The sequence below is a fragment of the Cervus elaphus genome, chromosome 18, assembly GCF_910594005.1.
Source record: "Cervus elaphus chromosome 18, mCerEla1.1, whole genome shotgun sequence".
Taxonomy (NCBI): Eukaryota; Metazoa; Chordata; class Mammalia; order Artiodactyla; family Cervidae; genus Cervus; species Cervus elaphus.
Window position 1 is genome coordinate 104,678,553 of NC_057832.1, and position 25,598 is coordinate 104,704,150.

A 25,598-nucleotide genomic window follows, 5' to 3' on the forward strand; every position below is an offset into this window, starting at 1 on the left:
GTATTTCTTGTCACACTGTGGTGAACCCTAAGATGACTACAGAGAAGGGCAAAGTCAGGGACTTTGAGATTGTTAGAATGGATGAAAGCTACATGATCAGACATGTAACCATCGAGAACAGGATAAAATAGTATGTAGTTAAATGATAGAAGGCAGGGGTCAGACCCAGCCAGAGCAGGAGAAAGAGTTTAAATGGAAGTCATCATGATCTAACAAGACTACTCGGAGGAGATGGGGTTTCATCTGGGCCTTAAAGATCAAGCAGGAGTAAGACAGAGACAAAAATATGTCATATGGAGATATTTATATTAAAGCACAACAATACAGGCATTATTGTGAGACTTCCTGGGGAGTTCACTGACCTGATGGCAGTGGAAGGTGAATATACAGGAGTAATGAAAGGTAAAGTTGAGTCCACAGCAGCAACTTTGAAATGGCCTCTCAGCTCTTCAGCTGTTGGGGGTGTAATTGCTTGATGCCTCAGCAGCTGCACTTTAAAGTCTGTGTTCTGGCTGAAACCACAGATCCCATGGAACCTTGCCAGGGATATTAAAGTAGGCTTGTTCCTGGGAGACGTGGGACTCCTCTGATGGGCGACTTGGTTTTGAGGACTACCCTAGGTCCTGACTGACTTCTTTTTCAAGATTGGGGCTGGTGGAAGGACCATTTTTAAAGTCTTTATTGAATTTGTTACAATATTGTTTCTGCTATCTGTTTTGGTTTTTTGGCCATGAGGCACATGGGATCTTAGCTCTCTGACCAGGGATTGAACCCACATCCCCTGCATTGGAAGGTGACGTCTTAACCACTGGACCACCACAGAAGTCCTTGCCTGACTTTCTCAGAACTGCTCTCTAATCAAAAATTATTCTTACCTACCCGCCTTCCTTCTCTCCCTCCTTCACGGAGCTGAGCCCTGCACCCCACTCTGTGTTTCTCTCAGTTTCTCCTGGTCCTTCACAATTACCAGCAGTGTTCCTCCAATCAGCTGCTCTGATCTGCACCAGCTCCTGCTGGGTCATCAATGTTGTTACCCTAGTCACTGGTCTGGAGGAGTGACCAAACCAATGGGTTTTTTAATGATTTTTTAAGGTTGAGGGAAAGTTTAAGACTATGAGATCCCAGTCCCAGAGTTTTATTTTAACTTCTAGAAGCTGACAGGGTCTAGGGTTTTTACTAAGCTGAACAACTTTACTGAACTAGTTGCACTGAGAAATCTGGTGTTTGAACCAAATGCATGGAAAAGTAGAGCTCAAATATGTGTTAGTCACTTGTGCGTGCATGTGTGTTCAGCCACTTCAGTTATGTCCAACTCTTTGAAACCCTATGGACTGCAGCCCATCAGGCTCCTCTGTCCATGGAACTCTCCAGGCAAGAATGCTGGAGTAGATAGCCATTCTCTTCTCCAGCAGATCTTCCCAACCCAAGGATCGAACTTGGGTCTCCTGCATTGAGGCAGATTCTTTACCATCTGAGCTACTTGGGAAGCCCGAATACTTAACACTACCAATATATGACATTCTCAAAAGATTGTTTTTATCAAATAAAGCATTTAAAAAGATCTTTCCTCTAAAAAAGTCTATTAAAAAATGTAAGTGGTGTATATTCCTTTTGTGAATATCAGTTTCTTAAGAATCTTCCTTTTAATTGCAGTTATGTTAACCAGGGTCATGGAGTTGTGAATCCATCTAGTCTTCTCTTGACCACATCTAGAATACTAGTTTTGCCCATTGCTATTCTGTTTTCCTCCCAGCCTAGCTAAGGGTTTGGTAATTTAGTTCAGTTAGGTACTTTCCTTCTAGTTGCAATCTTCCTTCAGTCCTAATATTTTGTTTTTCTGGAAAAGTGCAAGAGCTTATATGCACAAATATAGACTGTAGAGTTTTAAAATAAAACAAAATGTTATATCAAATCAAGTGTTAACAGTATCTGGTTATATGTGTATATCAAATCAGCAACTGTGTTCCCAGAATAACAAGGTGAGGTTGAGGAACAGAAGGATTCTGCCATCACCTTCAGACTAAGAATCTCACAGCTTATCAATTAACAACCTTTTATTGAAAGAAATTACTAGAGTTCTTGCATTTTCCAGTTAGTAATTTTCATATGCTAGAGAAAGTGGAACTTGACTAATTATATTTAGTTTGCATTTTAAAGGCTACTCCAAAATATTTAAAAGAGTTTAGGGGACTTCCCTGATGGTCCAGTGGTTAGGAATCCGTCTTGCAATGCAGAGGACATAGGTTTGATCCCTGGTCAGGGAACTAAGATCCCACATACCGTGGGGGCAACTAAGCCCACAAGCCACGACTGCTGAGCTCGAGTATGGCAGCAAAAGATCCCTCACGCTGCAACTAAGACTCAAGGCAGCCAGACTAATAAGTAAATAAATTTCAAAAACAAATAAGTTTAGGATGCCATTCTCAGATCAGGTGTACATTCACAGCAACAGAACCGTTCCCGAACAGTCTCTATCCAGCCATTTGAAGCTAGCTGCGGGCCGTTTTGTATGCACTGTGCTTAGTTGTTCAGTTGGGTCCAACCCTTTGCGACACCGTGGACTGTAGCCCACCAGGCCCCTTTGTCCATGGGGATTCTCCAGGCAAGAATACTGGAGTGGGTTCAGTGAGTTTGGAAGATTTATGTTTATGTTACTGCTTTGACTGAACTGGCATTTTAGAAGACTTTTGGAGTCTCCAAATTAATGGGTAAAATTTAGAGAGTAAGGACACTTTGGGCATTGATCATATGATCAATGTTTTCTGCCAAATACAAGTAAAGACAATTTCATTGGTTCGAGTGCAGGTCCCATTTCATTAACAATCTCATGGATTTAGTAGGTGAGGTTTTACAGAATCAGACAGTAGAACAATGAAATTAATGATGAAATCCCTGATGAAATCTGTTTTCTTCCTGGCTTTAAAAATGATCCTTTATCTGTTGTTTTTGGAACAGTGGCTATTAGAGGTGTTGATTCATTGAGTTGGATTATTTATTGTAGAGAATGTTAATCTTATAACCAGAGCAGTGAAGTGCTGTTTACATTTGCTAGGAAATCGTGATTGTTTTGGTTTTATTTTTATTTTCATTTTTTATCACTAGTCTTATGTATGGTCAAAACTGTCAAGAGTGTACCTTAGGAGGAGTGTAAGGTAGGCAAGCTTGCTGTCTACAGGACTAAGAGTTCCATTTAACAAACAGTTATAGTCTCAACAAACACGTACCTTCAGAAAGGACTATTTTCTTTGTTTGTGCTTTTTGACCACTGACATTTATTTTCATTTTTTAACTTTCTATTTTGAAATAATTATAGATTTGCAGGAAGTTACAAAAATAGTACACAGAGGTCCTTAAGAACCCTTCACTCAGTTTTCCCCAGTGGTAGTATCTTATATAACTACAGTACACTATCAAAACCCGAGAAATCAACTTTGGTACAACCCGCAGATCTTGTTCATGTAGGAAGGACTTTTCAAAACAAGAAATAATTCATAACAACCACAGTTGTCTTCTAAAACCTGACCTTCTTACAGGGAAGAACCTGAGTATTGTTTATTGAGCACTTCTCCACACTTTTCAGAGACAAACTCACCTGGAACTGAACTTTTTTAAAAAACTACATTACTTCTAAAATATTATCTTCACAAAGTTCAGCATGTTGAGAACAGAACAAAGTTATTGTTTCCTTTCATGAAGTATACAAAAGCTAAATGGAAAAACCATATGGGAAGGTAGAAATCAGTTGGCACAAAGTGCTTAGAAAGCTGAGTGAGGCAGGATTTCTCTTACTCACTCCATTATATAAGAAGCCTTTCAAGACAGAGGATATTGTTTTTTTATTTCCCCATATAGGATTTGCCTGAAAAGTCACAGGTGTGTGGCAGCAAGATAGGAATTTTCAAACAATAGTTTTCCTCAGAGTAACCTTCAACACACTGAGATAGAGTTTTCCCTTTTCCCCTTTTTCTTAGTTAACTGTTTTCAAGTTTGATCCACATATATACAATATGCATATATTAGAGACTTAGCAGCATATGTACATATATCAATCACAATTTTTGTAGGAAGAGGCAAGTTACACACACACAAGTTGTTTTGCGTTACTGTTTTCTTCATGGTATACTTAAACTGGGCTTCCCAGGTGGCCCTATTGATAAAGAACCCGCCGGCCAGTGCAGGAGACATAAGAGACATAGGTTTGATCTCTGGGTTGGGAAGATCCCCTGGAGAAGGGAATGGCAACCCACTCCAGTATTCTTGCCTGGAAAATCCCATGGACAGAGGAGCCTGGCAGGCTCCAGTCCATTGGGTCGCAGAGAGTCAGACACGACTGAGTGACTTAGCACGCACACACACACACACACTTAAGCTATTTTGAGTGCAAACACCCAAATATTCTGAGGTGAATACAGTGCTTTACTTGTCCAAATTTTTATTAGCAACAAGATATTATTGAGGTGTAAGTGACTTACCTCTCTGTATAAGTTTAAGGCATACAGCATGAAGGTTTGATTTTCATGTGCAGATTATGAAATGCTTACCACACTAAGTTGAGCTAACACTCATCTTTTCTTATAGATAAAATAGAAAGAAGAAAAGAGTAAAGGGAAAAACAATTTCTCTTTGTGATGAGAACTTGCATGATTTCCTCTCTTAACATCCTATCAATATGTATCATATAGCAGTATTAGCTATGTTGTATTCCTAGTACTTACTTATTTAACTAGAAGTTATTAGCAATGAATTTAGTTTTGTGGGATAAGGATGGAACACTGTAAATATGGAAGTACTACCTTAAAGTCAATGATAAACCTGATACCATCTAGAACAGATCCAAGACTGATTTGAAGTTTCAGCTAGAATTTCATCAAGCATACTTTTTGCTTCTTAAGTCTTAATGCTGGTTGATAAAAGGAAAAGGAAATTGTTTTCTGATAACCAATTATCACAGAAGGCTTTCTGCTCAAAACATAGATGTATTTTATTCTTGGGTTCCTCTGTTTTTGAAGGGTTCAGTGTTTATTGGAGGAAGGTTTATGTCAATTATCTAATCAGAAGCAGACCCCAGGCTCTGCCAGAGATATTTTGGAATGTACGATCTACTTCAAAGGAAGGTTCCACGTGTCTGTACCCAGATGAACCCAATTTTTCATAGTGAAGACCAAGGTAATTAGATTTTCTTTTTCTGAGCAAAAATTATTTTTAGGTTAAATTTAATGGGTCATATTTCTCTGCTCAGTAAATCTTGCAATTATCACTCCTCTCTGGAAAATGTAACTGGATGACCCACCAGTGTGCCAGAGCTTCTGTGGGTCACCACGGAAGCAGGACAGATGGCAGCCACGCTCCAGGAAGCCCCTGAATGCAGTGTGAGGCTGGTGTCTGTGACACTCTCCAAGATCAAAACCAAGCCATCAGCTGATGGCAGTAATCCACATGCCAACATTTTTGTTTGTTTGGAATGGAAAACGCTAGGCGGAAAACGAGGATACTGGATGCCAGGAGTGTGTGGTAGAGATTTTAACCATGTTCAGTCACTGGAGAAAATCTGAACTGACCACTCTAAAGAGGGCCTTTCTTTGAAAGGAAAGTCAGTAAGTCCAGATCTAAATTCTAGACATATGTCCTCTTCTCCTGTCTCCTCTATAAGCTCTTCTGACATTGTGCAAAGCAAGAGGGACTGAGGACAAGGAATCTGACCAGACAGAAGAGTGACCCCAGGTGAGGCCCAGGAGAAAGAACCAAGGCCCTCGCATGCAGAATATACTTGAGGCACAAATGATTCTCTCTAAGAAACTAAAAAAGATTCTCCATGCCATTCCACACCCTCTAACTCCACTACCTTAAGTCTCAGCTTAGATGTCGCTTCCTCAGGAAAGGTTAACAGACTCATGTTTGGCTAACAGCCTTCTCTGTGCTCCGACAATGCACAGTTCTTTCTCTACAGCAAGATTATCACACTGCGTTGTGATATTTGATTTTCGTACCCCTAGTAGACCACAGACTTAAGGGGACTGGGACAACGTCTCTCGTGTTTATAACTTTATTCTCAATGCTCCTAGCACTGTATCTAGCACATAGTAAATACTCACTATAAATGTGCTGTTTTGAGTCGGTGTAGTGAGGCCCAAGTGATATCCACACCCTTAATGTTTGGGATACTCAAGACTGCTTAACAAAAGTACTTGCATACCCTCAGAACCTCAATCCAGTCCAGTAGTGTTGAAATCATCTCTATAAAGTTTTGGAAAGTTCAGTCAACAGCTAAGAAGCCATTGTAAAATCACTGTAGAGCCCCACAATGACTGCACATAAAGCACATTGTTTTTATCATATGTATTGTTTTTTTAATCATAAAGTCCCTGTAGAGATGAAAAAAGGAGAAATAGCTTTAATTTCATAAGTGAAGAGAGTCAGACCTCATAGTAGAGAATTATCAACCAAGGTTATAAAAATTGATCAGCCTATTTGTGGCACCTCACAGACATGGCATCCCACAGTTCTGCATGCTCTAGTTAACTGCCACTTGAATATCCCTCTGCCACCAGTGGCCAGTCTTTATTGCCCAATGGAAAGAAGAATTGTGGAACGCTAATAATCCCCCAAAATAAAAGTTTCTGTTTCTCTAGTCGTCTTCCAAATTTTAAAGAAAGGATTAAGATAGCCATGAAATATACCTGAAAAGATAACAGGAACTGAAATAATGGGTCTAGTGAAAATCAGACGTGATCTTGTAATTTTGTTAATGTGCTTATTTTTCAGCCTTCTACACAGTTCAGTTTTTATTTTCAGGAGAATTTGAATCTAAAAACTTTCAGTTTTCAAAACTCAAAACTTGAACTTTGAGTCATGTCTCTTTATATATATATATGGTAACCAGAAACTTCTAAGACATAGTCTATGTGTAACTTCAGTCCATATTGTTGAGAGTAATTGAGTAGTCTGTTTACACTGAGATAAGATTAAACTGACTGATCTGATGATTTTGACCCTGTGTAGATGAACAGTAGGACTTCCCAGTTAGCACTAGTGGTAAAGAAGCCTCCTGCCAATGCAGGAGACATAAGAGACGCAGGTTTCCTGGGTCGGGAAGATCCCCTGGAGGAGGCCGTGGCAACCCACTCCAGTTTTCTTGCCTGGAGAATCCCAGGAACAGAGGAGCCTGGTGGGCTACAGGCCATGGGGTCCCAGAGTCGGACATGACTGAGACTTGGCATAGCACGGCACAGACGGACAGCAGTCTGAAAGCTCCAAAATGAGGAGCTGCCCTTTACACCATTTTACTCCAAAGTCGATTGGTTTCTATAAGAAAATAGTTCTGTTTTTTCAAGGAAGATCAGTAAAATGTAGGAGAAATCTGACACAGTTAAAAATAAATAGAGCACATTTAGTCTTCCAGGTAAAATACTGCTGGGCCTAAAAGACTGCTGAAAGATGTATGAAAGTCTAGATGTTGGATGATCCTATTCAGATACTTTTGTGTGATATACAGAGTATTGAAAGAAAAGTTACAGAAAAAGTATATAGAAAATAACACAAGATAGAGAAAAAGCATCTGGCTACTGGAAGACTTTTTGACTGTATTATCCACTAGAAATGTTTAAGGGATCTGAAGATCTACCTTACACCTTTCAGTTCAGTTGCTCAGTCGTGTTTGACTCTTTGCAAACTCATGGCCTGCAGCATGCCAGGCTTCCCTGTCCATTACCTGGAGCTTGCTCAAAGTCATGTCCGTTAAGTCAGTGATGCCATCCAACCATCTCATCCTCTGTCATCCCCTTGTTCTCCTGCCTTCAGTCTTTCCCAGCATCAGGGTCTTTTCAAATGAGTCAGTTCTTCATATCAGGTGGCCAAAGTATTGGAGCTTCAGCTTCAGCATCAGTCCTTCCAATGAATATTCAGGACTGATCTCCTTTAGGATGGACTGGTTGGATCTCCTTGCAGTCCAAGGGACTCTCAAGAGTCTTCTCCAACACCACAGTTCAAAAGCAACAATTCTTTGGTGCTCAGCTTTCTTTATAGTTCAACTCTCTTGCACATTTAGTGATTCATATAATGTAAAATGAGATTCTCTGTAAGCACTAGATGTCCATGGTTGCCCAATTTAAAAAAAATATGTGTTACTTTGCAATTTTGGCCAATTTTTTTCCCTGGGAGGTAAGGTGGGAGGAAGCAGGGGGTGGTGGGATATGGTAGAAGTTTCAACTTTAAAATATATTTGAGCATTCCCATTATTTAAAAGAAGGCTCATAATGTAACATGTTGTTTTATATTAATCTTAGATTATATTTATAATTAAATATAAAACTAAAGCTAAACAACTGTTACTATTATGATTTAAAAGGTAAATGTTATATACCTTAACAACTAAAAAATAATAATGATATTGTTTTAAAATAGGGAAGGAACTGTAAAACATAGTGTTAAGGAAACAAATTTCCCTATGTTTTATAGTAGAGAGTCAGGTAATGTCTAAAGATGACATTTGTAGTGAAAACAACAGTTATAACCCCAGTCTGTCTGTCTAGCCATCCATCTTTCCTTGTGTCCTTCAAAGATTTAGCATATAATTCTTATAAAAATGGGTAAACGTCAGCACACCAAATTCTATTGGTCAGACACTTGTAGAGGAAAGTCCTAAACTATTAAAATGAGAGTGAAAGTGAAAGTCGCTCAGTGGTGTCCAACTCTTTGTGACCCCATGGACAATGCAGTCCATGGAATTCTCCAGGTCAGAATACTGCAGTGGGTAGCCTTTCCCTTCTCCAGGGGATCTTCCCAAACCTGGGGTCAAACCCAAGTCTCCTGCATTGCAGGCAGATTCTTTACCAGCTGAGCTACCAGGGAAGCCCTGTTAACAAATAGTTGAGACTAACAAAACAACTGACAACTTTGTGACTTTTCACCAAAATGATGATGATGATGCTCAAGATGATGTCAATCCTTGGGCAACTCTATCTTGTTTTAGGTACAGTACTGCTTGCTAAGTTAAAATTATACACAGAAGGGAAATCAGAAATGTTCAGTTTTAGAATTTTGTGTTTAATGAGATGCCAATAGCTACCTTTTACTATTACAGTGTCTGGACTTAAAATGAGGTTTGCCTCATTTCCCTGGTATGTGGGAAAATGTTATACTTCCTTGCTTTGTTCTGACAATCAATTTATTTGGTGAATGATAATGGGTAAATTGAATGAAGAGAGACTTTCTAGAATTTCTAGAATCATGTGTCTGAACAAGACATACGTTTGATCCTTTCACTTGTCAAATGTGTTGCCCAACATGGTATAAATAAGCCATGCAGTAGACTGACCAAGATTTTTATTCTTCAGTTGAATGTCATATTGTGGTGATTTTCATAAGAAATTTGACAAAATTTAATGTTATAATTTTTTTAAAGAAAGACACTGACTAACACGCTCCTGGAATGTTGTCAGTGTTGAATAATTGTCATATGAGTGAAAGCTAACACCATATATAATCTATGACATGGATACCTCCTTGCATAAAAGTATTTCAACTTTATAAAACAGTGCCTCTTATCATAACCTTTCAAACTTCCTTTCCAGATCTTAAAGCAACCTGTGCTACTTCATTTGAAGAGAATTAGGTATGTTTTATTGCATTTTTATTTGTTTATTTTTAATACAAATTTTTGAAATGCATTCATTTATTTATTTTGCTGCTTTGGGTCTTAGTTGTGACACGTGGACTTAGTTGCCCTGATGCATGTGGGATCTTAGTTCCTCTTCAGGGATTGAACCCGAGTCCCCTGCATTGGAAGGCAGATTCTTAACCACTGGACTGCCAGGAGAGTCCCTATTGCATTTGTTATACTCAGCTTTCTATTTTGTGATATAGTGGTTGTGTCTGTCTCCCTGTTTAAGTTCTTTGAAGACAAAAACTGTGCCTTTATTGACCTTTGTTTTGCTCCCTCTCCACTATGACTAGTACAGTACTTTATATATGGACACTCCAGACTTAGGTCAATAATTGTTGAGTTGCTTTGAGATGAAATTGTTGGATAGGTTTTTAGAAAATTCCTGTGTAATAGGCCTGTGACAAAGCTCAAATGTAATCATGACAGAGAAAGTTTTGACACTATAAAGTTATAAACTGGTGTTCAGTTCAGTTTAGTTGCTCAGTCATGTCTGGCTCTTTGTGACCCCATGGACTGCAGCACGCCAGGCCTCCCTGTCCATCACCAACTCCCAGAGTTTACTCAAACTCTTGTCCGTTGAATCAGTGATGCCATCCAATCAGTTCATCCTCTGTCATCCCTTCTCTTCCCGCCTTCAATCTTTCCCAGCATCCAAGGAGTTAGTTCTTTGCATCAGGTGGCCAAAGTGTTGGAGTTTCAGCTTCAACATCAGTCCTTTCAATGAATATTCAGGGTTGATTTCCTTTAGGATGGACTGGTTGGATCTCCTTGCAGTCCAAGGGATTCTCAAGAGCCTTCTCCAACACCACAGTTCAAAAGCATCAGTTCTTCGGCGCTCAGCTTTCTTTATAGTCCAACTCTTATATCCATACATAACTGCTGGAAAAACCACAGCTTTGACTAGACAGACCTTTGTTGGCAAAGTAATGTCTCTGCTTTTTAAAGACATTTTTCATCATTTAAGCTTCAAGCATGTGATATGTGACTGAATGGAATTCCTGGAGAACTGTATTAATGTGTTCCAAAGGGCTGAATCCTGAGGAAAGAATTAGGAGTGCACCTTCAGAGATGCAGCCTAGTTTCAGCCTAGAGACCCCACAGAGACTCAGACAGAGACTCAGAGTCTTTGAGTGTCTCCTGAGAAGGTGAGGGTAGGCAGTGGACTGCTGCAGGGGCAGGGACTCTGGGTGCAGTGGACCTGGGTATGGCTGGGTGCAGCAGACTTGGGTATGGCATAAGCCCTCTTGGAGGAGGTCACCATTAACCCCACCACAGAGCTACCAGAACTTGCACAGGACTGGGAAATAGACCCCTGGAGGGCACAAACAGAACCTTGTGCACCAGGACCCAGGAGAAAGGAGCAGGGACCCCACAGGAGACTGACCAGACCTGCCCGTGAGCGTCCAGGAGTCTCCAGCAGAGGTGTGGGTCGTGGCGGCCTGCTGCAGGGTGGGGGGCACAGAGTGCAGCAGTGCCTGCCTGGGACCTTCTGGAGGAGGTCGCCATTATCTTCATTACCTCCACATAGTTTGGCCTCAGGTCAAATAACAGGAAGGGAACACAGCCCCACCCTTCAACAGAAACTGGTGTTAGTGGTTATTATCACACCCATCTGTAAATTGGAAAGTTTAACTTTGGAACCCTTAAGCAAAAATGCTAGAAAGTCTCCATTTATCTCATTTACCCATTATCATTTACTAATCTCTGTGGGTCATCCTGCCAACCCCAGCTGTCCCCTCATCTATGTTCCTTGAAATACCAGAGTTGCTAAAGGCTTGGGGAAGGTTTGGTTTTCACATTATCTTCTTATGTACACCCTGACATCATCTCAAAAGTACAATTAGTATAATACTTACATAAAAGGTGTTTATGAGGACAAAATCAGACAAATAACTAAAGACTTAAGCACTCAATATGCTTCCCAGATAGCTCAGCAGTAAAGGAGACATGGGTTCGATCCCTGGTCAGGAAGATCCCCTGCAAACGGAAATGGCAATCCATTCCAGCATTCTTACCTGGGAAATCCCATGAACGGAGGAGCCTGGCAGGTTCAGTCCACGAGGTCACAAGGAATTGAACACGACTTAGAGACTAAACAGCAACAGCAAGCACTCAATAGAATTAATACAGAATAGATACTTGCATGTTTCACAGATTTTACAGGGCAGCACACATCTGCTTGAAAAGTAAAAAATTCAGCCCTTTAGATTCCTGATTCCAAATTGTCAAACATTAAGTATCTTGTCATCTACATCTGGTTGATAGAATGTGAATCCTCCCCCACACCCTTTTTTTGTTTTGTTTTTTTTTTACCAGATGGCTTCAGCCGTAGATAAAGCATGGACTTTTCCATGTTTCACATGGTACTTGATGTTGTAGAATTCAGTTTTTGTGCTGTTCTTTTTTCCCCTCTTGCTATTGCCTGGATCTCATTAGAAACCATTAGTGATGTAATACTAAACCTATGGAATCTTAAACATGCTTTTAAAATCCTGTGGAATAAAGATGTCTCCTACCAAACCAAAAATGCAGTGGGAATAGACAAAGTTACATTTCTTTAAGAAAAAATGACTCATTTCATAGTTTCCAAACTGTTTTGACTGAAGCCTCTCAAAATAAACTTTCTACAATATGCAGCCTTTGATGTCTGACTTTGAAAAAAAAATCGTTTCTAAAGATACAATTCAGTCTTTTTTGGGTGTTCATGTATTTTTGCAGATTAACCTACTTTTATTTCAACCAGTGAATGACACAATATTAAATAGCCATCAGACTAAAAAAGAAAAGTATGTTTGAAGTGGTCTTAACTCCTACATAAACCAAATGTAAAGAACATGCCATATGACTTTTTAAATTACCACAAAAATAGAATTTCCAGAACATTACCAGAAAGGGGATTTGGTCCATTAAGAATAACAAAACAGTGTAGATGTCATGAAAGTGGAAGATTAGGAGTGCAGTTAAACTTAGTAATGATATTTTTGATTCATATGCTATTTCCTAGGCTAGGCAACATTTTTAATTTTTCACAGTCCTGAACCTTAATCCTTAAAGGGTAATTCAAGTTTTGGAGCTTACATGCCGCAATTTGTTTGGGGTGGCAATTTGCCATTGACTTGCCTCTGGCTTCTTTTGTGCTCTTCCAGCTGCGGGACTCAAAGGTGGTCATTTATTAAGTCCAGGTCTACATATGGCCACTGAAATAACTGGCTTTCAATCAAACCTTTATAAAAAATCCAAACAACCAGTTCTTGTGCAGTTGATCAGATTGATTTAAGACATCAGTTGCTTCTGTTCAAACAACTGTGAATGAAATAGCTGAGTAACTGAACAACCTTTTCTTTCTTTCTTTAATTCTTTTTTTCTTTTGAATGTTTCCCTTTGGAGCAGTGGGAAGGAGCTAGATTAAGATGTGCATTCTAGTTCCAACTCTTCCACCTCTATCTGATGCTTGGCAAGTTCCTTAACCTCTCAAGCCTGTACTTTCTCATCGACAAGTGGAGAGAAAAAACACTTTCCTCGTGGGTTTGTCTGAAACATTAAAAAAAAGATGTATGGCATTTGACACACCCTTAGCATATGGTAAATATAAATTTCTTTCCAGTTGCCTGAATGGCATATACGTAGCATCTTCTGCAAAAGCAGAAGATTTCTACTGTAATGATAACTTCTCAATAAAAAAATGAAGAGAATATTTGACACTCAAGTCATTAGACTATTATAAATATCAGATTCTAAGATATATCTCACTTGATCAAATTCAAGTTCTATAGCCTGATGTCTGAGATAATGGCAAGAAGGGACTGTTGCTGGAATTTATGTTATATTATGAAACCTGTTCATCCTCTAGAACTTGATATTATCTTCAAGCCTTCTACTTCTTTCCTTTCTTTCAGAGGCCCTTTTAAGCCTATTATCCAATAATATCTCTAAACTCTTCTTGAAGCTATATGCATTTTTAGCCTGGTACTAGCACTGCAAGTAATGTTTTCCAAGTGTTTAGTACACATACTTTGAAGAGGCTCTTCTATTATTTGGCCTGAAACTGTCATTTCAAAGCATCAAGACTGAGATAAAGCAGGGAATGGGAGATGGGAAAAGGGCAAGGCAACTAATATTTATAAGATGACAGAAAGTTTAATAGAAAATGAATGGGGGTCATACATTCTGGCAGGCTTGGACTTCATTCCAGCTCTGTTTCATTCTACTTCATAGGGTTGTTAAGAGGATGCTATGTACCCAGTTAAAACAAATCTGTTTTGCAAACTTTGCTAATGCTAGCAGACAGTTAATTTTGGATTCCTTCTTTCAAATCATTTATTTTAATGAGTAATTAAGGGAACTTCTCTTGTGATCCGGTGGCTAAGACACTGTGCTTGTCCTGCAGTGGGTGCAGGTTTGATCCCTGGTCTGGAGATTAAGATCCCACATACCATGTGGTGCAGCCAAAAAAGAAAAAGTAACTTGGGTAGTTTACGGTCTTTAAATTGCTATAAAATGTCTAAGTATTAGCTATAATCTAAGTATTAAATTAGTATTGTTTTCTCTGTGTAAAGATAATTTCATAGCCTAACTTTCAGATTTGTAGAAAGTGAAAGTCATTCAGCCGTATCCTACTCTTTTCAACCCCATGGACTATACAAGTCCATAGAATTCTCCAGGCCAGAATACTGGAGTGAGTAGCCAGCCCTCCCCTTCTCCAAGGGATCTTCCCAACCCAGGGATGGGACCCAGGTCTCCCATATTGCAGGTGGATTCTTTACCAGCTGAGTAAGTCTTATATATATTATTTCCACCCCCACCCCGTGAATTATTGCTAACCATTTTTATTGCTAAGGACATCTGCTCTAATACTTCAACATAGTGGGTCTCAAACTTTCACACTGGAATCATCTGGGGAACTTGTAAAACAGTTTGCCATGCCCCTTCCCCTGTCTCTAATTCAGGAGGTGTGGGGAGAGGCCCCAAAGTTTCACAATTTTGAGTAAATTTCTATATTATACTGACGCTGCTGGTCTGGGGACTACATCTTGAGGACCACTAGGGTGGTATTTTGTTCTAGATAAGCATCAAACCCCAAGAGCTAGGTTTCAAGTTGTGCCTAGGTGGCAATAACCTTCCCATGTCAAAGAAAAGAGAAAGGTGATTTGGAGGATCAAGGTTTCCTACGTTGCAGGCCTTCCTCAGGGTGAAAGTTCTCATTCTGAGACAATCTCTTGCTTTTAGCTGGATTTCAAGAAAAATGTGAGAAGCAGGAACTAAATCTTTATAAGGTAGTGTTAGTCACTCAGTCGTGTCCAACTCTTTGTGACCCACGGACTATAGCACACCAGGCTCCTCTGTCCATGGAATTTTCCAGGCAATAATACTGAAGTGGGGTCCATTCCTTTCTCCGGGGGTATCTACCCAATCTAGGGATAAAACCTGGGTTTCCTGAATTACAGGTAGATTCTTTACCATCTGAGACACCTGAGCCACCATGGAAAACCTCATAAGGTAGAGGCAGGCCTAAGTTTGCTATGTGTATAATATGTGTATTCTTTCAGAATAATATGGAGATTTCTTTTTTACTGAAGTCATTAGGAGTGGATTATTGGTCTATATGATTTATAAAATTATATTCAATCATACAATTAAAGAAAAGACCTCTATTTGCAAAATAGCCCAAAGTCATTTTATACTTACCAAAAAAATGATCTTAATACTTCCTGTAGATAAATCTTCCAAATGATTTATGAATCATTAATAGCTCAATTCTTAGACCCAGGGATTAGAATTAAGTGTTGTATCTGAGAGAGGATAACTTCACAGACTAACCAGAGGAAATAGGACAGGTTGGAGAGAAATAAATGCATCATATCTAGAGTCTTCACTGACTATCTTTTCATCCAAAGTTTCATTGTCACCATTTTAATTAAGATTTCAAGAATCACCAAACTTATTTCCATATTGTTTAGTCCCCTCCCTGACCCATCTCATTCTAGACACTGATTGTGAATCTTTCCAAACTATCATTTATATTTAAAAACCCTAATTCCTACTGACTGTTCCAAGAATAAAGTGTGAAATGGATATCCAAGGACATAATCAATACAGCATGCTTCCCCAACACTCCCAGCCATACTTTTGAATGTGCTTGCTCATGAATTTAACTTGTGTGTTTCCGCCCAAATGGCTTTGCTTTGTTCCTGAGCAAGAGTGAAATATCCTCACTCCTTTTTTTCTAGTTATCCTGAATCTTAACTCTTCCCTGAGAGCCAGTCTTCTCTGTGAAGCCTCTCCTGAGTACTGTGTGTGTGTGTGTGTGTGTGTGTGTGTGTGTGTGCTGAGCCACTCAGTTGTGTCCAGCTCTTTGCGACTCTGTGGACCACAGCCTGCCAAGCTCCTCTGTCCATGGAATTTTTCCAAGAAACAATACTGGAGCAGATTGCCATTTCCTACTCCAAAGGATCTTCCCAACCCAGGGATCAAACCTGCAACTATTGCATCTCCTACATTGGCAGACAGATTGTTTACCACTGTGCCACCTGGGAAGTCTTCCTGAATACTGTGGCTCATCTAATCCATAAATAGCAGAGCTCTTCCAATACACCCTTCATCCTTTTACCCTTGATGAACTTGAGGTCTACAGAGTCCATGACTTGTCCAAAGTCCCATGACTAGTTAGCAGTGTCACCAGAACCTAAAATTGAGGCCATTTAACATCTAGCCAGTACTTTCCATCGCATGGTGACAGTTATCTGAATTATTTAAACTAATCATAACCTTTTTTTGTATTGTTGATTAATTGTTCATAAGTATGTAACCTGGAAATGACAAAGCTCTTCCTGGGTTATTGGGGCCTCAATCTCCATATTTCTTGGAATCTCCAAGAAAGAGAGTGCTGGGAATGCCTATGTTTTCCTGTCACCTCCTGCTCCAAATTCCTGTCATCTTCTTTGAATTTTCCACCCTTCCCTATCTCTCTCGGCTTCACCCTATGTGTGGAAAAACTCCTTTTTTCCTGACTCCCACAAAACTTTGCTGTTTAATAGACTCTGATGAATGGTTTGAAGTGTTAGAAGAACATCATGGTACAGCCCAGACTGGGTCACAGTTTAAAACAAAATGTTAGACATGGTGGCCAGTGGGGCCTAAGGAGGAAGAGGGCAAATGAGAAGTTACCTGAGACTGGAATGGCTACAGGGAAAAAACTCAGCTTTTTAGCTCTTTGCCTTAATTCTCTCCCAAGCAACTTTGGGGGTGGGGATGTTGTTCACATTTATAGAAACAAAAATAGATCAGTGTTAAATTTACATAAAACAGTCATCTGCCCTGGGCTTATGCTCTTAGTAGCTCTAAATCACAACAAAAATGTTGACGTTAGTTTTTCTTTAACTTGGGCCAGACTGAATTTTTAGGTAGCACTTCATTCCTCAATGACCAAGGCAAATTTCTGAGGTCAATGGTATATTTTTCCTTTTCAATTTCTGCACAGGTAGTTAGGAAAAAGCCTCCAGCAGAGATGTGCAGAGTGCCCTGAGATTAGGAAGGGAATAGAAGCGAAACATGGGAGCTTGCTGACATTTACTGAGTGTTTCCTTCACGTCAGATGTCATACTACCATGTGATATCTCATTTAGTTCCCAAAACAACCATGCAATGTAGATGCGTTCCGTTTTTACAGAGAAATTAAACAGTGCACAGAAGTCATCCAGCAAATAAGTGGCAGATCTGAAGTTCAGATCAAGATCTGTCTGACTTTAAAACATTGCTCATGTCTCAAAACAGCCAAAGAAATTACAGTGCTGGTCAGATGACAGTTGTAGCAATCAGGCACAAAAGTTTGTGAACGATGAAAACAGTAGTGGGAATGGAAACAAGCCCTCATGACTGAAACAGCCTAAGGAGAATCCTCAGATTTGATGACCATTCGTAGTATTTGTGGACTTCCCTGATGGCTTAGCTGATAAGCTGGTAAAGAATCCACCTGCCAGTGCAGGAGATATAAGAGACAAGGGTTCAATCCCTGGGTTGGGAAGATCCCTTGGAGAAGGAAATGGTAACCCATCCAAGTATTCTTGCTTGGAGAATCCCATGGACCAAGGAGCCTGGCAGGCTTCAATCCATGAGGTCCCTAAGAGTTGGACACGATGGACCACACGTGCATATGCACTGTATTTGTGATGAGAGAAAGAGTGAATTTAAGATAGTGTTGATCTGATCCCATCACTTCATGGCAAATAGATGGGGAAACAGTGGACACAGTGTCAGACTTTATTTTTCTGGGCTGCAAAATCACTGCAGATGGTGATTGCAGCCATGGAATTAAAGGATACTTACTCCTTGGAAGGAAAGTTATGACCAACCTAGACAGCATATTAAAAAGCAGAGACATTACTTTGTCAACAAAGGTCCATCTAGTCAAGGCCATAGTTTTTGCAGTTGTCATGTATGGATTTGAGAGTTGGATTATAAAGAAAGCTGAACACCAAAGAATTGATGCTTTTGAACTGTGGTGTTGGAGAAGACCCTTGAGAGTCCCTTGGACTGCAAGGAGATCCAACCAGTCCATCCTAAAGGAGATCAGTCCTGGGTGTTCATTGGAGGGACTGATGTTGAAGCTGAAACTCCAATACTTTGGCCACCTGATTGGAAGAGCTGACTCATTGGAAAAGACCCTGATGCTGGGAAAGATTGAGGGCAGGAGGAAAAGGGGACAACAGAGGATGAGATAGTTGGATGGCATCACTGACTCAATGGACATGGGTTTGGGTGGACTCCAGGAGTTGGTGATGGACAGGGAGGCCTGGCATGCTGCGGTTCATGGGGTCACAAAGAGTCAGACACGACTGAGCGACTGAACTGAACTGAACTGATATCTATATCTGAGTACCAGAAGTAAGAAGCAGAAATGTCAGTCAGAGATGTTGTTTGTAGAAGATAATGATAAATCCATGATGGGAAATGGCAAACTTTCTTTCATCCTTTCTTCTGTGTGAAGCTATTTGATTTTACACACACTCAGAGGCCCTCCACAGAATCTTAATTGGGTATGCTCAGTCACTCAGCCTTTATAACCCAAGATGGGCAACGTGTTCAATGTGGTATCACTGAGAGCCTTCTTGGGCAACTTTTATTTATTCATCTTGCCTGTGAGTGGGCAAGGCGGGCAGGTATCTGGTTTTTGTTACTGCGTAGAAGTCCTTAGAGTTTTATTGATGTGAACGGATAAGTACTAGCATCTGAACAGCAATTACTCTATGTCTAAAGAGAGGAGTCTGTGGCAGTTTTCTTACTAAAAAGTTGTTAAATTTGGCAATCCTCACTCTGTTCCAGTCATACATTTTCTTAGCCATATTAGGTTATATGGAAATAAGCCAGTATCATGGCCGGTGTATGAGTAGTTTTTCTGTACCAAGGCAGTTTTCTTGAGAGTCTTTCTCATTAGTTTAAACGGAAAAGAGGCAAATGTGGCTCAGAGTATATTTGATATATGGTTGGAAAGAAAAATAAAATCTTGCCAATCCCAAAAGCATTAGGAATAGCAATTGAGACCAAAATCAGATTTTTAACCTGGAAGACTTGGGAATATTTGGAAGGAAGGAAAGAATATTTACCTTTGCATTTGGCATTTGAACGACTTTCACTTTCACAGCAGGGGGCAAGAACGACTTTCACTTTCTACAAATCTGAATTCCTTGATAGTTTGGAAGAAACAAATAAATATTTGAAGGGCTGTATCAATTTATTAAAAGTCCAACTAACCTTATCACAGATGCAGAGGAAGAGAAGAGAACAAAATCACATTAACTGTCTTATATTTTCTCTTGCTTTTGTTATCACTCAGTCTCTAGTGTTAGAAATTCAGCATTTGAGTTCTGGATCCACTACATTCTGAGTAGTTATAGGCATTGGACTTAATTTCGTTGTTCACCAAACAGAGATGATATATTCTCTATCTCACAGTGTTCTTATGAGAATCAAATGAGATAATGCATGATTCAACCACTAACGATGGAAAGTATACTTTCTCTTCCAAACTACTTTTAGAGAAAAGTGTAGCAGCAGGTTATTTACCTGGTTGCTTTGGTATGGTTATCTCCCTTTCATTCATAACTTAATCATATTCTGTTTTGACACCTAATACAAATTCATCCATATTTTCATTAATTTATTCAGTTTATTGAGCACTTGGTCAATGACAAATTTAATAAATACTCTCTCTGCAAATCGATTTTTAAAAAGCCTGTAAATTAATTAATCTATAATTAATTAATTCCCTATCTTGTAACTGGATATTCTTTTGAAATATTGACTATTTCTTGGTCATTTATTCATTTTATACATATTTGTTGAGGGATCACTATATTTTAGGTAATTGTAAAGTGCTTGGGGATCAATGGTTAAAAAAAAAAGCAGATAACATTTATGGAGCTTTCAACCTGGTAGGAAAGACAAACATTAAATAAATACATAGACACCGAAACATAAATGTCATTACCAATTGTGATTGTACATGAAGATAAATAGCAAGAGCCATAAAAAAATAATATGAAGGGAAAAAATCTTTAAAATCTTCATATCTAATACCTTTAATTTGATATACCTTAGCAATATAAATGGATAGAATACTTAAAGCTTTAATCATGTATCTTGTGCTTGTGCTATAACAAAAAAAAAATCAGTATTTTGTGAATGTTGCAAAAACCTTGACTTTGTGGGTTTAAGGAAAGCTGAAGCTGAAACTCCAATACTTTGGCCACCTCATGCAAAGAGTTGACTCATTGAAAAAGACCCTGATGCTGGGAGGGATTGGGGGCAGGAGGAGAAGGGGACGACAGAGGATGAGATGGCTGGATGGCATCACCGACTCAATGGGCATGAGTTTGAGTAATCTCCGGAAGTTGGTGATGGACAGGGAGGCCTAGCGTGCTGCAATTCATGGGGTCGCAAAGAGTCGGACACGACTGAGCGACTGAACTGAACTGAACGGAACTGAAGTGCTATCCAAGTAAGAAATGTGCTGGTATTACTAAGGAAAGGTAAGGGGATCATTTCAGTCTTAGAGAACAGCATGACCTAGGGCCTGCAAGATTTGGATCCATGCAAGAAACTGAAAGAAAGTCTGACCAAATCACAAAATTAGTGATACAAGAGGAAACTGGAGGGTTAGGCAGGGACAGACCATTAACAGCAGTTGCAGGTTGTGTAAATAAGTGAATCTATAATCTAAGTGCACTGTGAAGCTATAGAGGTATTTTAAGCAGGGCAGTGATCCAATCAGATTAGCGTTTTTTAAAAGGTCTTTATTTGTACAAGGCCAGAAAATTTGAACAGAAAATTTGAACGGAAAGACATGTAAAGGAGTCTCCTGGAATGATCCAAAGAGATAAGGTGGCTCAGATTAGAGCAGTAGCAATAATTATGAAGATAAATGGACTGCTTCTACTAAATATTCTGGAGGGAGAACCACTGGACTTATTTATTGCGTGGGGAGGGGTCGGGAATATACAGTGAGGACAAGGTGGCCGGAGAGACGCCCAAGTCAGGGCTCAAGCGGTCGGGTGAATGCTGGTGCCATATTGGAAGACGGGAAGAATTCAGGGAATATGGACTATGTTCAATTATTAACATATTCTTTTTGCTGGAAGAAAAAGGAGCAGTGCTTGAATGTTTTGAGTTGTAGAGAGGAAACGAAAGTATAAAGTGTGAACTCCTCCTTCAGAGTATTTGCACGGTAAGCATTAAGCCCACGATTGACACTATTTGACTTCCTTGGGCTTCCCCAGTGGCTCAGACAGTAGAGAATCTGCCTGCAATGTGGGGAGACCTGGGTTCAATCCCTGGGTTAGGAAGATTCCCTGGAGAAGGCAACGGCTACTCACTCCAATATTCTGGCCTGGAAATCCATGGACAGAAGAGCCTGGCAGGCTACAGTCCATGGGGTCGCAAAGAGTCAAACACGACTGAGCGACTTTCACTATGAGACCTTCTCAAACCACCAGAGGCTCTCCTATGATGCTATGGGTTACCTCACTACTAGGACTTATTCCCTCTCTTATCCCCCACTGCGTGTACCTACTATAATGTGTTTGCTTACAATACACTTTTGGGTATATTTTGCTTATAATATACTTTCGAATTATCTCATTTCTCAAGACTTAAATCAGTCAGTCTTGAAAATTGGGTGTTTTGTTTTGTTCTGGGCTATGCCAGGTCTTAGTTGTGGCACACCAGGTCTCTGCTGTGGCATACAGGGTCTTTAGCTGCAGCATATGAGCTGTTAGTTGCAGCATGTGGGATCCAGTTCCCTGACCATGGATTGAACCCAGGATCCTTGCATTGGGAACATGAAGCCTTAACCCACTGGGCCATCAAGGAAGTTCCCGAGAATTAGGTTCTTAGAAACAACTTTTGGGGGGGAGTTTTTCTATAATCTTGGCAGTGAATGGATAGTACTAGAGGTCTTTTCAATTTTGTCCTACTAGGAATATATTATTTGCTGTAACTCATCTATAAGTATTTTGGTGGCATTGCAATTATTGTTCCAACTTTTCCAGCTGGTTATTTGAAAACAAGAATTCACATAAAGAAAATGTGATCAGTTTGATCCCTTGAGCACCACTACACCCTCTATATTACTTAACAATTAAAAAGAAAGTGATTGAGATTTGGGAATTATGGTTTATATACAAGAATGTCCATTATAATATTACTTATACTAGCCCAAACTTGAAATATATATCCAGTCATAGGAGAATGATTATGTAAACTATGATATTGTTAATCAAGTTAAAAGGATGGTGTAGGAAAATATATGTATGTGAAAAATATGAATACATAGCATATTAAATTTGTTTTAAAAATACTATCATACGTGTTAGTAAAGAGAACCAGAAGGAAATATATTTAAACTTTAAATCTCAGAGTAGAGAGGGATTAAGAGACTTTAAAATTGTTCTCTATATATATTTCTATCTTTTCTAAATTTTCTAGAGTGAAATTTATATCTGTATATTCTCCCTTTTGTTGTTGTCTTTTAGTCACTAAGTCATGTCTGACTCTTTTGTGACCCCATGGACTGTAACCCGCCAGGCTTCTCAGTTCAGTTCAATTCAGTCACTCAGTCGTGTCTGATTCTTTGTGACTGCATGGACTGCAGCATGCCAGGCCTCCCTATACATTACCAACTCCGAGAGTTTACTCAAACTCATGTCCATTGAGTCGGTGATACCATCCAACTGTCTCATCCTCTGTCGTCCCCTTCTCCTCCCACCTTCAATCTTTCCCAGCATCAGGATCTTTTCAAATGAGTCAGTTCTCATCAGGTGGCCAAAGTATTGGAGTTTCAGCTTCATCATCAGTCCTTCCAATGAATATTCAGCACTGATTTCCTTTAGGATGGACTGGTTGGATGGACTCCTTGCAGTCCAAGGGACTCTCAAGAGCCTTCTCCAACACCACAGTTCAAAAGCATCAGTTCTTCAGCACTTAGCTTTCTTTATAGTACAACTCTTACATCCATACATGACTACTGGAAAAACCATAGCTTTGACTAGATGGACCTTTGTTGGCAAAATAATGTCTCTGCTTTTTAATAAGCTGTCTAGGTTGGTCATAGCTTTTCTTCCAAGGAGCAAGCTAGTGGATGTGATGAAATTCCAGTTGAGCTAGTTCAAATCCTAAAAGATGATGCAGTAGAAGTGCTGCACTCAATATGCCAGCAAATTTGGAAAACTCAGCAGTGGCCACAGGACTGGAAAAGGTCAGTTTTCATTCCAATCCCAAAGGAAGACAAAGCCAAAGAATGTTCAAACACTGCACAATTGCACTTATCTCACACATTAGCAAAGTAATGCTCAAAATTCTCCAACCAGGCCAGGCTCCTCTGTCCATGGGATTTCCCAGGCTAAAACACTGGAGTGGGTTGCCATTTCCTTCTCCAGGGAATCTTCCTGACCCAGGGATAGAACCCACATCTCCTGCATTGGCAGGCAGATTCTTTTCCACTGAGATACCTGGAAAGGCCGTATTCTCCATGTTTATCTAAATAAGATGTTTATCTACAGAGCACTCAAAGATACATCTGACTTTACAGATTTAATGATCTGAAACCTTTTTCAACAGTAAAATGGAAATAAAAGCAGTCTTAAAAAGCATCAGTCTTTCAGTCTGTCAATAAATAATTGATGCTGTTGCTGCTACAGCTTCTAAGTCACTGCGACGTGTCTGACTCTGTGCGACCCCATAGATGGCAGCCCACCAGGCTCCCCTGTCCCTGAGATTCTCCAGGCAAGAACACTGGAGTGGGTTGCCATTTCCTTCTCCAATGCATGAAAGGGAAAAGTGAAAGTGAAGTTGCTCAGTCTTGTCTGACCCTTAGCAACCCCATGGACTGCAGCCTACCAGGCTCCTCCGTCCTTGGGATTTTCCAGGCAAGAGTACCGGAGTGGATTGCCATTGCCTTCTCTGAAGTAATTGATGATTACTGCACAAGTTGCTGTGGGGATGTAAAGTGATAAAAATGTTACTCCTCACTCAAGGAACTTACGATCTCTCTGCTCTCCTAGATTTCCCCCCCTTTGGATTCAAATAGCCTAAAAACATAATAAGGACAGTTTTTATTTTTGTCTCTGAGCTTTTCCTTTTGAGATACATCAGGAAATGAAAGGGCTCAGAGAGAGAGAGAGGAAAAAACACTACCCGAGCAGCTTAAGTATCTACGCAGCCTCAATGCCATTTAAATCCTGGCTAAATTTAATGTTTTCCTCTCACATTTTTAGTATATTTCATATAATGTATTTGTAATTCTATCTGAAGTTCTCGTATGGCATTTGTATGCAAGCTTAGTTGTTTTGAATTATTCACAGACATTTGTTTTTCATTCTTTAGCAGTGATTTCTCACAATCTCATTTTATGTTCCAAACATGTAAGAATTGTTGTCCCTGAAAAGTGCATTTTCTTTATAAAGCTGCAAGATACATTTTACATACATGTCAGCTCTATTCAGTCTTTATACGTCTTCGTATTGCCAGAATTGCCACTTCAAAAGACAGAGCTGCCCAGTATGAAATTATTTGGTGGTGGCAGTTACCCAGAAGATTTTATTGAACTAATTTGTCTCTTTCATTTAATTCAATGAACTCAGCTATAAATGCTGTCCCTGATGAGGCTTCTGTTGGTAATTTTGTTGGCATATGATTAGACACTGCTATTTAAAAAATGCTGTTCTTTAGAGATAAATTTACTATAGAATGTTAAATGTGAAATATTGTATTAATGTGAAAAATCTTCACTCCATGCTCCATTTGTTTAATCACACAGTTTTTTTTTTTTTTTTTTTAAGAGATCAGCCTGGGTTTAAGTTTGTGGCTATAAAAGATTGAAGTTGAGGTATTGTCCACACAACCATCAACCATCTAATATAATTGCCAATAAAATTGTTAATAACAGGCTTCAGCGAGGTTCTGATTGTCCTATTTGTATCCACTTTTAATCTGGTCCCAGAAAGAATGACCCTGGATAATAAGCCAAGATTTAGAAATAGAAAAGTTGGAACATCTAGAGACATCACACATATTTCCTGAGAAATTAACATGTACTCAGAACTCCACAAAGTGCTGGGGATATAGAAGTGAAGAAGACATTAAGAAAGTAGATCATATGTTAAGGGTTCCTAATCACAAATTTTTTTTTCAAGAACTCAAGCCAAGAAAACAACAAAAAAGTGAAAAATAGCTTAATATTTTTTACTTTTCTCACTAGGGAATTAGCTCAGTGAGGGCAGAGATCCTGTCAGTCTGTCTCTGCATCATCCTTCGCAGTTTCCATTTTATAACTAGAAATAGAATCTCAAACTGGGCTGATGTTTTGTGTCATGATATAGGAATAGAAGATGAGCAGATCTCAAAATAGTTTTCTCCCTGTTTCATGTGTGAGGAATGATATCCACAG

General features: G+C 39.5%; 1 protein-coding gene across 7 annotated transcripts in view; it reads left to right on the forward strand.

Annotated features, from left to right (window-relative positions):
* Positions 1–25,598, forward strand: part of CALD1 (caldesmon 1) — a 227,643-nt gene that overhangs the window by 61,057 nt on the left and 140,988 nt on the right. For 6 of the 7 annotated variants that reach the window (XM_043872933.1, XM_043872935.1, XM_043872934.1 and 3 more), the window contains exon 2: positions 9,570–9,610. The exons of the other annotated variant lie outside the window; for it this stretch is intronic. The gene's annotated coding sequence lies outside the window, so the exon portion shown is untranslated. The remainder of the gene's footprint in view (positions 1–9,569; positions 9,611–25,598) is intronic. 7 annotated transcript variants of the gene reach the window in all.